Source organism: Balaenoptera physalus, assembly GCF_965194825.1.
Source record: "Balaenoptera physalus genome assembly, chromosome: 13".
NCBI classification, from domain to species: Eukaryota; Metazoa; Chordata; class Mammalia; order Artiodactyla; family Balaenopteridae; genus Balaenoptera; species Balaenoptera physalus.
Genome location: NC_138892.1, coordinates 6,706,807 through 6,719,629, shown reverse-complemented (window position 1 = coordinate 6,719,629; position 12,823 = coordinate 6,706,807). Strand labels below are relative to the sequence as shown.

At 48.1% G+C, this 12,823-nt stretch overlaps 2 long non-coding RNA genes across 2 annotated transcripts in view; both read left to right on the top strand.

Moving 5' to 3' along the window:
• The window catches only part of LOC309641080, a 349,060-nt gene that overhangs the window by 24,077 nt on the left and 312,160 nt on the right, over positions 1–12,823 (top strand). The window lies entirely within an intron of this gene.
• The window catches only part of LOC309641093, a 299,958-nt gene that overhangs the window by 8,007 nt on the left and 279,128 nt on the right, over positions 1–12,823 (top strand). The window lies entirely within an intron of this gene.

Below are 12,823 nucleotides of genomic sequence, written 5' to 3'. Positions count from 1 at the left end.
ACCTGTGGCAGCCTGACCTGCCCACTTCCTACATGCCCACTGGCTCCCTGGAGGAACCTCAGAGCGACCAGCCCCTGAGCCCTCTGCGTCCCCTATTTGACATCACTGACCATTTTCTCTGGGAAACAATATTATGGCGGTTGAAGCAGAAAAAATTAACTTTGCCTGGGAAATACTACCTTCTGGTACTTTTTGGTCATCTCAGCTCCCTAGGTGCCCTGCTTGTTGCTCCGGTCACTTGCTCTGCTTAATTAAACTGTTCACAGAAACAGACTATTTGCAGGTAAAGAACTTGCTGAAACTGACACAGGACCTGTGGCAGGACACAGGCATCGGAATGCATTTTTTCAAATAATAATGCAGTTAAGCAGCATGCCAGGCTCTGTCCTCGGCACAAACACAGCCAAGATTTTTTTGAAAACATTCATCCTGACAACCTCATTCCTAAAGAAATGAAATACATAATAGTTTATATGTCTGAAGCCAACAAATCCTAGCTCCTTTGTATTTCCTCTTAATTCTGCTTAAAACCTGACCAGCTTCTTTTTGGATCCTAATTCCTCTTGTATTTTATCACAGGCAGCTGGCAGAGGATACCTGGCATTTTCAACATTATGCCTGGTAGTTCCTTTAACCAGACCTACATCTTCACTGGACACTTGGTCTATCTTCCACACCACCACAGCCACTGGTTTTGCTAAGCATTGTGGTATAAAGACTAAAATTTAGGCCCAGTGTTATGTACTGCCTTGACTTCTGGTGAAATTGGGAGAACCTCAAATGGCCTGACAGCAAATGCCCTGCACAAGAACTCCGTTCCTGTGGATAAGGTCCCCTAGCTAAACAACCCACCTTGTCACACGGACCTGGTACAATTCCTGCTTATCCCTGTGAAGCGGGTTTCAGCCCCCTGGCAGCCTGAGGAATTATACAAACAAACCCCATCACATCCGCCCATGGGAACCAGAGGCACCTCACCCTCTTGATACTGCAGAGCCTGGCTTCCCCGCCCCTGGTTGTTCACACTGTTCCTGAGGGCAAGTTAGGTGTGGGTCTACATGGTGTACAGTGTCCTCTTTCCCTGGGCTGTGAGTATATATGATGCGTAAACAGATTGCTGTCTCATCTGTCCAGTGTTGGGTGTTGTATTTTCAGCCATTCCCACCACCTTCAGATGGGGGATCCCTCTCTCACCAAAGAGGTGAATAGGAGGAGATTAAAACAAGCGTCTGCTTTTATCCAACTTCGGCTACATAACTGGGGTCCTATTTTCTTCAGCATCCAATAGCACTCTCCTCACTGTTCTTTAAGCTTTCACAGTTTCCTCGAGGCCCTTCCTGCCATCTGGTTCCCAAACTAATGCCACATGTTTAAAGTTTTAATTTAATTTAATTTAATTATTTATTTATTAATTATTTTTGGCTGCGTTGGGTCTTCGTTGCTGCGCACGGGCTTTCTCTAGTTGCGGCGAGCAGGGGCTACTCTTCATTGAGGTGTGCGGGCTTCTCATTGTGGTGGCTTCTCTTGTTGCGGAGCATGGGCTCTAGGTGCACGGGCTTCAGTAGTTGTGGCACTCAGGCTCAGTAGTTGTGCCTCACGGGCTCTAGGGCGCAGGCTCAGTAGTTGTGGTGCATGGGCTTAGTTGCTCCAGGGCATGTGGGATCTTCCCGGACCAGGGATCGAACCCATGTCCCCTGCATTGGCAGGTGGATTCTTAACTACTGCACCACCAGGGAAGTCCCTAAAGTTTTTATTTCAATAGCATCCTACTTCTACATATCAAATTGCCTTCTGGTCGTCTATCACTGCATAAAAAACCACCCCCAAATTTAGTAGCTTAAAATAACAGTCATTTCTTTGCTCACAGTTTGCAATTTCATAGGCTCAGCAGGACCATCTCTCAGCTCTGTCGGGAACCAGCTGCAAGCTGACACAGTCCTTGCAGCTTAAAGCATGGCAAAGTCCTGCTTAATTCTTGACAGGACCCGAAAGAGTTATTAGAGAAGATATGAGTCTTGGCCTGTGAGGTTGCTTCCGGTTTCTCTAACTATAGTTTGTCCTTGGCATATTTTGGTAATCACAGTCTGTTCTCACGCACGTTTATATTCTGGTTTGCAGAATGTTTTGTACTATAACTTCAACATTAAGGAAATACTGTCTGATGATTCTGTCTTGTGATTTTAACAAAAACATGTATTGCCTACTGCAATCTATAAAAAGAGTTTTGATGGGAAATAAAGTGTGTGTGTGCTTGTACACCACCCTCCTGACCCCGTCTCGTCTTAATCCCCTCACCTGCTCTCAGGACTTGTTCCTCAGTCTAACAGCGACTGACACAGCTCCACATGGCATCAGCTGGGATAGCTGACTACCTGGAAGGTCCACTTCCCAGATGGCTCACTCACAAGGCTGGGAGCTCAGTGGAGACTGTGGGTGAGCTGGGAGCCTAGTAGCCTTCCATGTGGGCCTATCCATGCAGCTGCTTGGGCTTCCTCACAGCATGGCATTTGAGCTCCAAGAGGGAGGAAGTGAAAGCTGCCTGTTTTCTTAAAGGTCAGGCCCAGAGTGGCCATCACTTCCACTGGGTCCTAGTCCCAACCCAGACTCAAGGGGTTACATGTAAGCTCCACATCTTGATGGAGGAGGGGCATATGTGTACAGAGAGGGTAGGGATTGTTTGGATTCATCTTTGGAGACTAGCTACCACATCCCTGATTTTACATATGAGGAAACTGAGACTCAGAAATGGGACTAGAGGCTCAGGGGGTGGAAGAATAATAGAACTAGCATTTATCAAGCTTTTCCTATGTGCCCAGTATGGTGCTGGGTACTCCCACATGCAATCTCACAACAGTCAAGTAAGGCAGGGACAATGATTATCCCCATTTTACAGACGCGGAAACTGAGTCACAAACAGGTAGGTAACTTGCCCAAAGCCATTTGGCTTGTAGGAAGAGGGCCCAGAGTCAAACCTGAGCAGTCTGCCTCCAGAGCCCACCCTCTGAACTAGCAGCAAAGGCCAGTAGTCATTACATTTTTTCTTGAGATGCAATTTTGGCATTAACAACAAAGTGGAACTGTGCCCAAGATGCTAGCGAGTGCCAAATAAAACAAAATGTGACATTCATTATGTTTCAGCACAACTCATTCTGGAAATTTGTGCCATAGAATGACTTGCATTTTCCCCTAGGAGCCCTCTGTGGCAGACATGGCCAGTTCCTCCCCAATAGCCATTTCTCTGTCTTATGTAGCAGTAGACTTTTTAGCTGGGCACCTGGCTTCCCAAATAACAACTGCTTTTTTTTTTTTTCCCCCAGCTTCCCTTGAGAACAGAAGTGATGGGAGTGATCTCTGGGTCAGGTCTGCTGGCTGACTATGGGTGCAATGGCCGGAGCTGGAGCAACTGCTTTGGACCATGAGATGAAAGCTGAGTGTGGAGGGACAGACAGGGCAGCAGAAGCCTGGGGTGTTTGAATGACTTTGGGGAGCAGCTAAATCCTTGAGCCCTGACTCCCCACCTCTGGCCTCTTACCTAAGAGAGAAATAAAATTCTACCTTCTTTAAGTCATTGTTAATTTCAGTGTTTGTTTCCGCATCTCAAATTGTACGGTAATTTATAGACAATCCAAATGGAAGGGAAAGTGCTTATCCAGGGATGTAACAGCTGGGCCAGTAGGTCTACAGTTCCTCCCAGTCCTGAAATTCTGTGGCTTTGTGATGGGAAAGGGTTGGGCTGGGCTGAAGTCTTCCAGCAGTTTCTTGGCTCTGGATTGGATGCCGATCTCTTTTTCTTCGTGTGAATATTTTCCCTCAACCTCAGTTCCGAACTTCGGTAATCGAACTGGGGGTGGGACTGCATTTAAAACCCAAATGGAAAGTAAGAAGGTGATGGCAGATGAATTTTCTTTTCAGTCTCTCTGGGAAGTTGGGACAGTTTATGATCACTTTGCAATGGCCAGAAATCCATTTTGTGAAATGCTGCTTTTTGTTTGTTTTTTTCTCTACCAAAACATCACAAAGTCATCGGGGGTTTTATGAACTCTGATTTAAAAAAAAAAAAACAAAAAACTTTTTTTTCCTGCGTGGTTAGGATGTGGAGTTTCCTGGTGAAGAAATATTCAGGTTTATTTGGTTTCTCTGAGGTTTTTGGGCATGTAGAGACTTTCCTGGGACAGAGAGGGAAGAGAATGGGGAGGCTCAGGGCTTAGGGGAGATGACATCAGAAGTGAGAGGGGAGGTGGGGTTACCAGGGGATGGAGCCTGGAGCCCTAGCCATGGCGAGGCTCAGGCAGTGGCAGAAATGGAGGAGAGGGTGACGGGGCAGCATCGGCTGAGGACAGAGGTCTGAGGGCAGGGAAGCCAGGTAGCTGTTTCCAGGGGCACAGTCCCCATGCTGGCCTCTTTCTGATGGGGTGCTCCTATCCAGGCGGACTCACCTGGCATGGCTTGTCAGGAGTCAGACTGGCCAAACATGGAGGAAGCGGAAATTGGTTAAAGACCAATGTAAAAATGACATTGACTACAAATGAATTATCCTGACTTAGAAGGTGCTTCCAGATCTTGCAAAGTGGGGTCAATATACACCCTTCCTCAAAGGGTGAGTGTGAGGATTAAATGAGTTAACATGTATAAAGTGCTTATGCTAGTGCTTGGCTGAGAATAAGGGCTGGAAAACCAATCGTCACCATCATCATTCCCCCCCTCCTCCATTTAAATAGAAAATTATTCACTGGAGTCAGCTGTGTTCTTTCAAACCAAGAAAGGTTTTGTTATAAGAGAGTTCCATGCTGCTATTAAAACAGTGGATTGCTAAAGGCAAATAAGGAGGTGCTTCGATTTCCCTGAAATTTGAGGAAATCTAGGTTCAGGATTTCCATCTTTTAAGCACAAACTTGACGCACATCTTTTGCATGGCTTTCAAGTTCAGCCACTGACTTTGCCATAGTGCTTCCTGACCTTGCCTCACACTTCCCATCTCCTTTTTATTTTGATTTACAAAAATTAATTGTGGGGACTTCCCTGGCTGTCCAGTGGTTAAGAATCTGTTCTTCCATTGCAGGGGGCGTGGGTTCCATCCCTGGTCGGGGAACTAAGATCTTGCATGCCACGTGGCGTGGCCAAAAAAAAAAAAAAAACAAAGCAAAAACAAAAGATTGGTTGTGGTAAAATATACATAACATAAAATGTATCCTTTCAACCATTTTTAAAAAAATGTATTTATTTATTTATTTTTGGCTGCATTGGGTCTTTGTTGCTGAGCGCGGGCTTTCTCTAGTTGCAGCGAGCGGGGGCTACTCTTCGTTGCAGTGCGCGGGCTCTAGGCGTGCAGGCTTCAGTAGTTGCGGCACGTGGGCTCAGTAGTTGTGGCTTGTGGGCTCTAGAGCGCAGGCTCAGTAGTCGTGGCACACGGGCTTAGTTGCTCCGCGGCATGTGAGATCTTCCCGGACCAGGGCTCGAACCCGTGTTCCCTGCATTGGCAGGTGGATTCTTAACCACTGCACAACCAGGGAAGCCCCTCAACCATTCTTAAGTGTAAAGTTCAGTAGTGTTCAGTACATTCACATTATTTTGGCTCATCAGCATTTTCTTTTTTTTTTTTAATTAATTTATTTCGTTTTTTATAGAACTTTAGTTGCGGCATACGGGATGTTTAGTTGCAGCATGTGGGATCTAGTTCCCTGACCAGGGATCGAAGCCGGGCCCCCTGCATTGGGAGCGCAGAGCCTTAGCCACTGGACCACCAGGGAAGTCCCCATTATTTTCATTTTGAATATTATCTTGCAGGATCTTGGTGGTAAAATGTTCTCTCTCTCAGCCTTCACTATTCAATCCTTGTTGTTTCCTCCCAGACTCCAGTAAAATGAACTCTTGCTGAAAATTTCAGCTGGGGGTGGGGTGGGGGTCACATCTCGTGACTTTAGACCAAGCTGGGGTCAAAGGTGCTGCTCCCCCGGCCCTTCCTCTGCCACGGGCCCTGCTCAGCAGCACTGGCGAGCACAGCTGGGCACACTTCATCCACAACCCAGCAAGGGATCTTCCAGGGCAGAGTGAGCCTTTATTAAGCTATTGTCTCTAAGGTACTTCACCACCCAGAAACAGCTGGTCCAAGAATATGGGGCGTGACCTACTGAAGACTCAAGGTATGTCCCTAGTTGGGAGGCAACACCTGAAAAATGGGGTCCTGACTTAGAGGATAAAGCGTATGTGCTGAATCAGAGGCCAACATATCCCGTAACAGAACACACAGTGAGGAATCATGACTACACCCAGTAATCACTCATGGAATTTTTGTTTCCTGTTCCTGAAACTTGCAAGGGGAAATGTTTCCAACAGTGGACAGAACAATGGTTCCACTGAATTGGAAGCTGGGACTGCCAGGGGGCCATGTTAGGCTCCTTATCCAAGGGACCAAAATAAATAACTAAAATAAATATATATATATAATATATAAAATATAAATTATATATTTAAAATAATATTATTATTATCACCATAACATTTGCCCAGTGGTTTTTTGTAGTATATTCACAGAATTAGGCAATCATCATCACTAATTTTAGAACATTTTCATCATTCCAGAAAGAACTGCCATTCCTATTAGCAGTCACTCCCATTCCCCCCTCCCTCAGCCACTAATCCATTTTCTGTCTCTATGGATTTGCCTATTCTGGACATTCCATATAAATGGAACCACACGATATGTGGCTTTTTCTGTCTGGCTTCTTTCACTCAGCATGTTTTCAAGGTTCATCCATGTTGTAGCACGTGTCAGTACCTCATTCCCTCTAATTGCTGAATAATATTCCATTGTATGGATATATCCATTCATCAGCTGATAGATGTTTGGGTTGTTAATGCATTTGGCTATAATAATAGTACTGCTATGAACATTCACATACATGTTTTTATGTGGATATGTGTTTTCAGTTCTCTTGGGTATACAACTGGGAAGGGAATTTCTGGGTCATGTGGTAACTCTATGCTTAGCTTTTTGAGGAATTGACAGACTGTTTTCCAAAGCCGCTGCACCGTTTTTACATTCCCCCAGCAATGTATGACATCTCTCTGACACTTGTCATTGTCTGTCTTTCTGATTATAGCCATCTTAGTGGGTGTGAAGTGGTATCTCATTGTGGCTTTGGTTCCATTACCCTAGTGATTAATGATGTTGAACATCTTTTAATGTGCTTTTTGGTCATTGTATATCTTCCCTGGAGAAATGCCTTTCAAATCCATTGTCCATTTTAAAATTTTTTTGTTGTAAGAATTCTTTATATATTCCAGGTATAAGTCCCTTATCAGATATATGACTGATAAATAATTGATTCCATTCTGTGGGTTCTCTTTTCACTTTCTTGATGGTGTCCTTTGAAACATTAAAAAAAAAACTTAATTTTTTTTTGTTTGTTTTTTTTTGGCTGTGCTGTGCGGCTTGTGCGATTTTAGTTTCCTGACCAGAGGCTGAACCCTGGCCCTTGGCAGTGAAAGTGCGGAGCCCTAACCACTGGACTGCCAGGGAATTCCCCCCAAATTTTAATTTTAATGAAGTCCAATTTAACTATTTTTTTCTTTAGTTATTTGTGCTTTTGGTGTTATGTTTAAGAAACCATTGCCTAATCCAAAATTGTAACGATTAAATCCTATGTTTTCTTCTAAAAGTTTTACGGTTTTAGCTCTTACATTAAGATCTTTGATACATTTTGAATTGGTTTTCATATATGGTGTGAGGAGGGGGGTCCAACTTCATTCTTTTGCATGTGGATATCCAGTTTTCTAGCGCCATATGTTGAAAAAAACTATTTTTTCCCCATTGAATTGTCTTAGAAAAAAATCGATTGACCATAAGTGTAAGGGTGTATTTCTGGGCTCTTCAGGCAGCAGTGGCACTTAGTTCCAGTTTCAGATTTTTTTCCACACTCTGCATCCCACCCTCTCAGAGACTCTGGCACCAGCTGACTGGCACCCCATCCTCAGAGGCCTGGGGCTGGCTCAGTGGGATCCTTTCTCCAAGCTCCTGAGGCAGCAACACCAGGGGAGCAGCATTTGCCTGGGCTGAAGAAACTGGCTCATCCAAGGTCATTTCTTCTTCCAGAGACAGCCTGTATCCAGAGACTGATCAATGTGAACTATAAGGACCCAGCTCCTTGCCCCAGCTCAGTACAACTCTGCAAGGCCATCTCAGCTCCAGAGCGACAATGGGGTTGCCTGAGCCTTGTAATGGGACTGCATCACAGTTCAACTCCTCCTTTGCAGCTAAGTTGTCCTCTAAGTTCTTATAAATGAAATGACATAGAACTATCACATGCCCTGGGGGGTTATTCTCAATCGACCTAAGCCAATCCTGGTCATTCCACTGCCTTTGCTAGTAATTGGAGCAGGAATGCACACATGATGCTATTCTGGCCAAGGAAAGTTAGGGGAAGTCAGTTGGAGAAGGGGGCTTCTGAGAAAGTTTTCATAGACACAAGGGAGGAACATTCTCTTTTCTGCCTTTTTGCATTAGTGCCTAAGGGTGTGATGCTGTAGTACTGGCAGCCATCTTGAGGCCATGAGGGGACCAGCCTGAGACTAAAAGTCAATATACTGGATCCCTGAAGACATGAATATGTTGGTGAGCTGGTGAATTAATCAACCCTAGAGGTACCCTATCACCAGACTCCTGTTGCTTGTGGCAGGCACTGTTAGCGGTCCTCTAGTGTCCATTCCTCCTGTCATCCTTTTAGTAATAGAACCTACTGAGTTCTAGCTGGACATTTAGTGCCCCCCCCGCAGTTGCAGACTACACTTCCCAGCATCCTTGGCAGCTGAGTGTGGCCATGTGACTAAGTCTGGGCCAATGGGATGTGAGCAGAACATCCCATTGCAAATTCTGGATCATCTCCTTAAAGATGTTTGCCTTGGGCACTCTCTTCCCCTGTTCTCACTCGCTGAAAAATAGCAACAGCTGGAGCCCTTTGGAAGCCCTATCTCGGAGATGACAGAGTGGTCCCATTGGCCTTGGAGCACTCACGTTGGGGCTGCGATGTGAGAGAGAAACAGTCTTCTACCTTATTTAAGTGACTTTATTTGGGAGTCTTTTTGTTACCAGCAGCTTCCCAAGTACTTTAGCCAATATATCATGTGGGCTAATAAAGGCCCTCCTGATTTCAGCCACCTGAGTTGTTCCTAGCAGCCAGGACCTCGTCTCTGCTCTTTCTCTCCTTGGAAGTTGATGGGGGCTGGGGCTGTGTTCTGATTTTCACTGACTGTGGACTATGTGGCTACAAGGAACGTCTTCCTGTTTGGGGGCGTCTCCTCCCCCCGCCCCACTGAGTTCAGTCTCACCCACCACCTTGGTTCCCTCCTGCTGCTGCTTCCGGCCCAGGGAGGTGGATGCCCTCCCCACACCCCACCGCAGAGCCTACATCACACTTGAGCCCACGGTCAGTTGTCAGGCCCCGAAGCCGTGTCCAGTCCTGACCCCTCCACCTCACAGCAAACTTCCCAGCATGCCTTGCACTGGCTGGTCCACTTTAGGACAAACAGAGATTTAGGAACAAGTGAACCATGAAACCAGACTTCCAGGAATATGGTCCTAAGTTACTCCTCATCCTCGTTCTCAGATAGAGGACATTCCAACCGAACATGTAAACAAGAAGTTGAATATTGATACAGCAGCAAGGGGGAATTATTCCCCTACTCCAGAGCTGCTGGAAAAGCTACTTCCTTGCTTGCCTGTGCCTGGCCAGCCGGGAAGGTTCATTAAATAATTGATAGCAAACCTGCCTTGGGCCCCTGCTGCGCCACTTGCTGCCCCCCAATAAAGGAATGGGTCCACATCTTCTTCCCCAACCTCCAGACATAAACATCTGTAAACACATCTGCCAGAAACAAATAACATGGTTCCTAGGATCTGATGACTGTCCCCAGGGCAGCCTTCCCCGGGAGCCCGCCCCTCCCTTCCTTCTCCTTTCCGAGAACTTAAGAACAAATGCCCAACAAATGTTCCAGCTCCTACTCCAAAGGTGGGGGTGGGGCGTGGGGGTGGACAGCCTGAGGCTGCCAGGCGTCAGGCCGACCGTGGACTTGGGATGGGGCAGAAGGAAGCACGGCGTCTCTGGTCCAGGCAGAGGGGCCCAGGGAGGGCTCTGGGCTCCCGTCCGTGGGCGTTGCACAAAGGAGGTGATGAGGAGTGCAAGCTCCCACCCCAGGCTGGCACTGGAGCCCTCTCTAGCCCCCCAGCCAGCCTCCTTCCTGCCCTGAGCTCTTTCCTCAGGACAGCCAAGGCCTGGGTTCAAATCACAGCACTGGCTGAGCCTGTTTCCCCACGTAGAAACAGAGGTGTGTTGTATATAACGTGCTCCATGCCAGGCGCTGTGCTGGCTCCTGTGATCGTCACAAGCAGGCTAGGAGTGGGTACCATCCGTCTCCTCATTGTAAAAGAGGCCACAGGCACAGCTCTGGCCAGGGCCGGGAAGCAGGGAAGGGTGATCTTTGGGCCCCTCTGCCCTGCCCTGGGCATTAGGACGGTTCCTCCCAGCCCAGAGGAGGTACCAGAACACAGCACCAGGACAGGCGAGGCTGGGGGCCTCCAGGCTAGGGGGTGAGGGCAGCAGGGGGCACCGACTGGCCTCACAGCCTGGAGACGAATCAGCCTTTCTCCTGTTACCTTGGCTCCGCCTACACCCACCCTCGAGGCCTCTCTTCCCCAGGATACTGCTGTTATTTCTGGCTGGTGGATCCTGCCTGGTGTAGAGCTTGCTGCATTAAGAGGCTGGGTGTGGGGCAGCCTTAGTGAGGGGAGGGCTCAGCGAGGTACAGCCCACAACCATCCTGGCCAATGCATGGAGGGTCCTTACTAGAATGTGAAAGAGAAAAAAGTCAACCCCAAACCTCTGTGTCCCCTCTCTGTCCCTGCCTGCCCACCTTCTCAGAGACAAGGATGCCAAGAGCATCTGAGAGTTCGCCCATCCTTGGAGGGCCCTGCCTGGCATGGTGTGAGGAGACTCTAGGGATAAGGCTGCCGCCCTGACCACCATGCCAGGATGGGGTCCTCTGAGGCCTGTAAACCTGCACTCCTGCAGAGCTGGCCGCAGCTGCTCTGGCCTGGCCTGATTCTTTGGGTTAGAAGGTGTCCAGGGTGGCCAAGGGCCCAAGGAGCCCTAACTGATGCTCCCAGCGAGAGGGGGGTACAGAGCTGGTCCCTCCGGGCCCTCAGCTCTGCATGGACTGATGGGAACTTCTTGAGGCCTCTGCAAAGCCACATGGATGTCCCCCTGCCATGAGCCTGAGCCCAACCTCAGGAATGACCCTGAGAGAGCCTTGACATGGCTCTGCCCTTCAAGATCTTTGGAGGGACGGGCCAAGACTCCAGTGGTCACGGAGGATGCCTGAAAGCTGTGGGGCTGGAGGAGGGGGCAGTCAGGGAAGGCTTCCTAGAGGGGACATCAGCTTTATGGGAAAGAACAGGAGTTTGTTGGTGAAGGTGCTTGGGGAGGCACTGCAGGCAAGCAGCAAAGGCATAGAGAGTACCAACACATGGCCATTAGGGTGGGGAGGGGAGTCAAGAATGTAGTTTAATGCCAGTGGAAGGCAATGCTCAAGGCTGGAGAGGGAGGCTGGGCCAGATTATGGAGGGCCTTGAATGCTGGGCCCAGGAGTTGGGCTTTGTTCCCTAGGCAACAGGGAGCCAAGGAAGAGTTTAGGGTGAGGGAGTGACATGTCTGTTTCATCTCTGTATGTGACCACTTAGTAGGCACCCATGATATGATGGCCAAGTGACTAAACAATGCTTCGGGACTTCCCTGGTGGCGCAGTGGTTAAGAATCCGCCTGCCAATGCAGGGGACATGGGTTCGAGCCCTGGTCCAGGAAGATCCCACATGCTGCGGAGCAACTAAGCCCGTGAACCACAACTACTGAGCCTGTGCTCTAGAGCCTACGAGCCACAACTACTGAGCCCGCGTGCCACAACTACTGAAGCCCGCAAGCCTAGAGCCCATGCTCTGCAACAAGAGAAGCTACAGCAATGAGAAGCCCGTGCACCGCAATGAAGAGTAGCCCCCGCTCACCACAACTAGAGAAAGCCTGCACGCAGCAACAAAGACCCAACGCAACCAAAAATAAATAAATTTATACAAAACAAACAAACAAACAAAAACAATGTTTCACACTAAGAGGTCATCCCACTTGCTCGAGTATATATATATATATATATAGAGAGAGAGAGAGAGAGAGAGAGATTGTTTGTATTATTAAAGTAAAATCTACTCATTCTAAGAAAATTTTAAAAGATAGGTGAGGTGACGTTGTGGTTGGAGAAATAACTGACACAGTATTCATGGTTCTCATCAAAAACATTACCTGCTCTTGAATACCCCTACAGCCATGGATCTCACCTCCTTACCAGGCTGCCCAAGGCCTTTTTTTAAAAATTAATTAATTAATTATATTACTTTTTGGCTGTGTTGGGTCTTCGTTGTGGTGCGTGGGCTTCTCCTTGTCATGGCTTCTCTTGTTGCGGAGCATAGGCTCTAGGCACGCAAACTTCAGTAGTCGTGGCACGCGGGCTCAGTAGTTGTGGCTCGCGGTCTCTAGAGCGCAGGCTCAGTTGTTGTGGCGCACGGGCTTAGTTGCTCCGCGGCTGGGATCTTCCCTAGCCAGGGCTCAAACCCGTGTCCTCTGTGTTGGCAGGCGGATTCTTAACCACTGCGCCACCAGGGCAGTCCTGCCCGAGACCTTCTGCTGGCAGAATCCGGAGGCCTCTCAACACCTCCCCCTCGGCTGCCACAGAGCAGCCTGCTGAGGCCCAGAGTTTCTGACAGCATCGCCCATCCTAGCTTCCT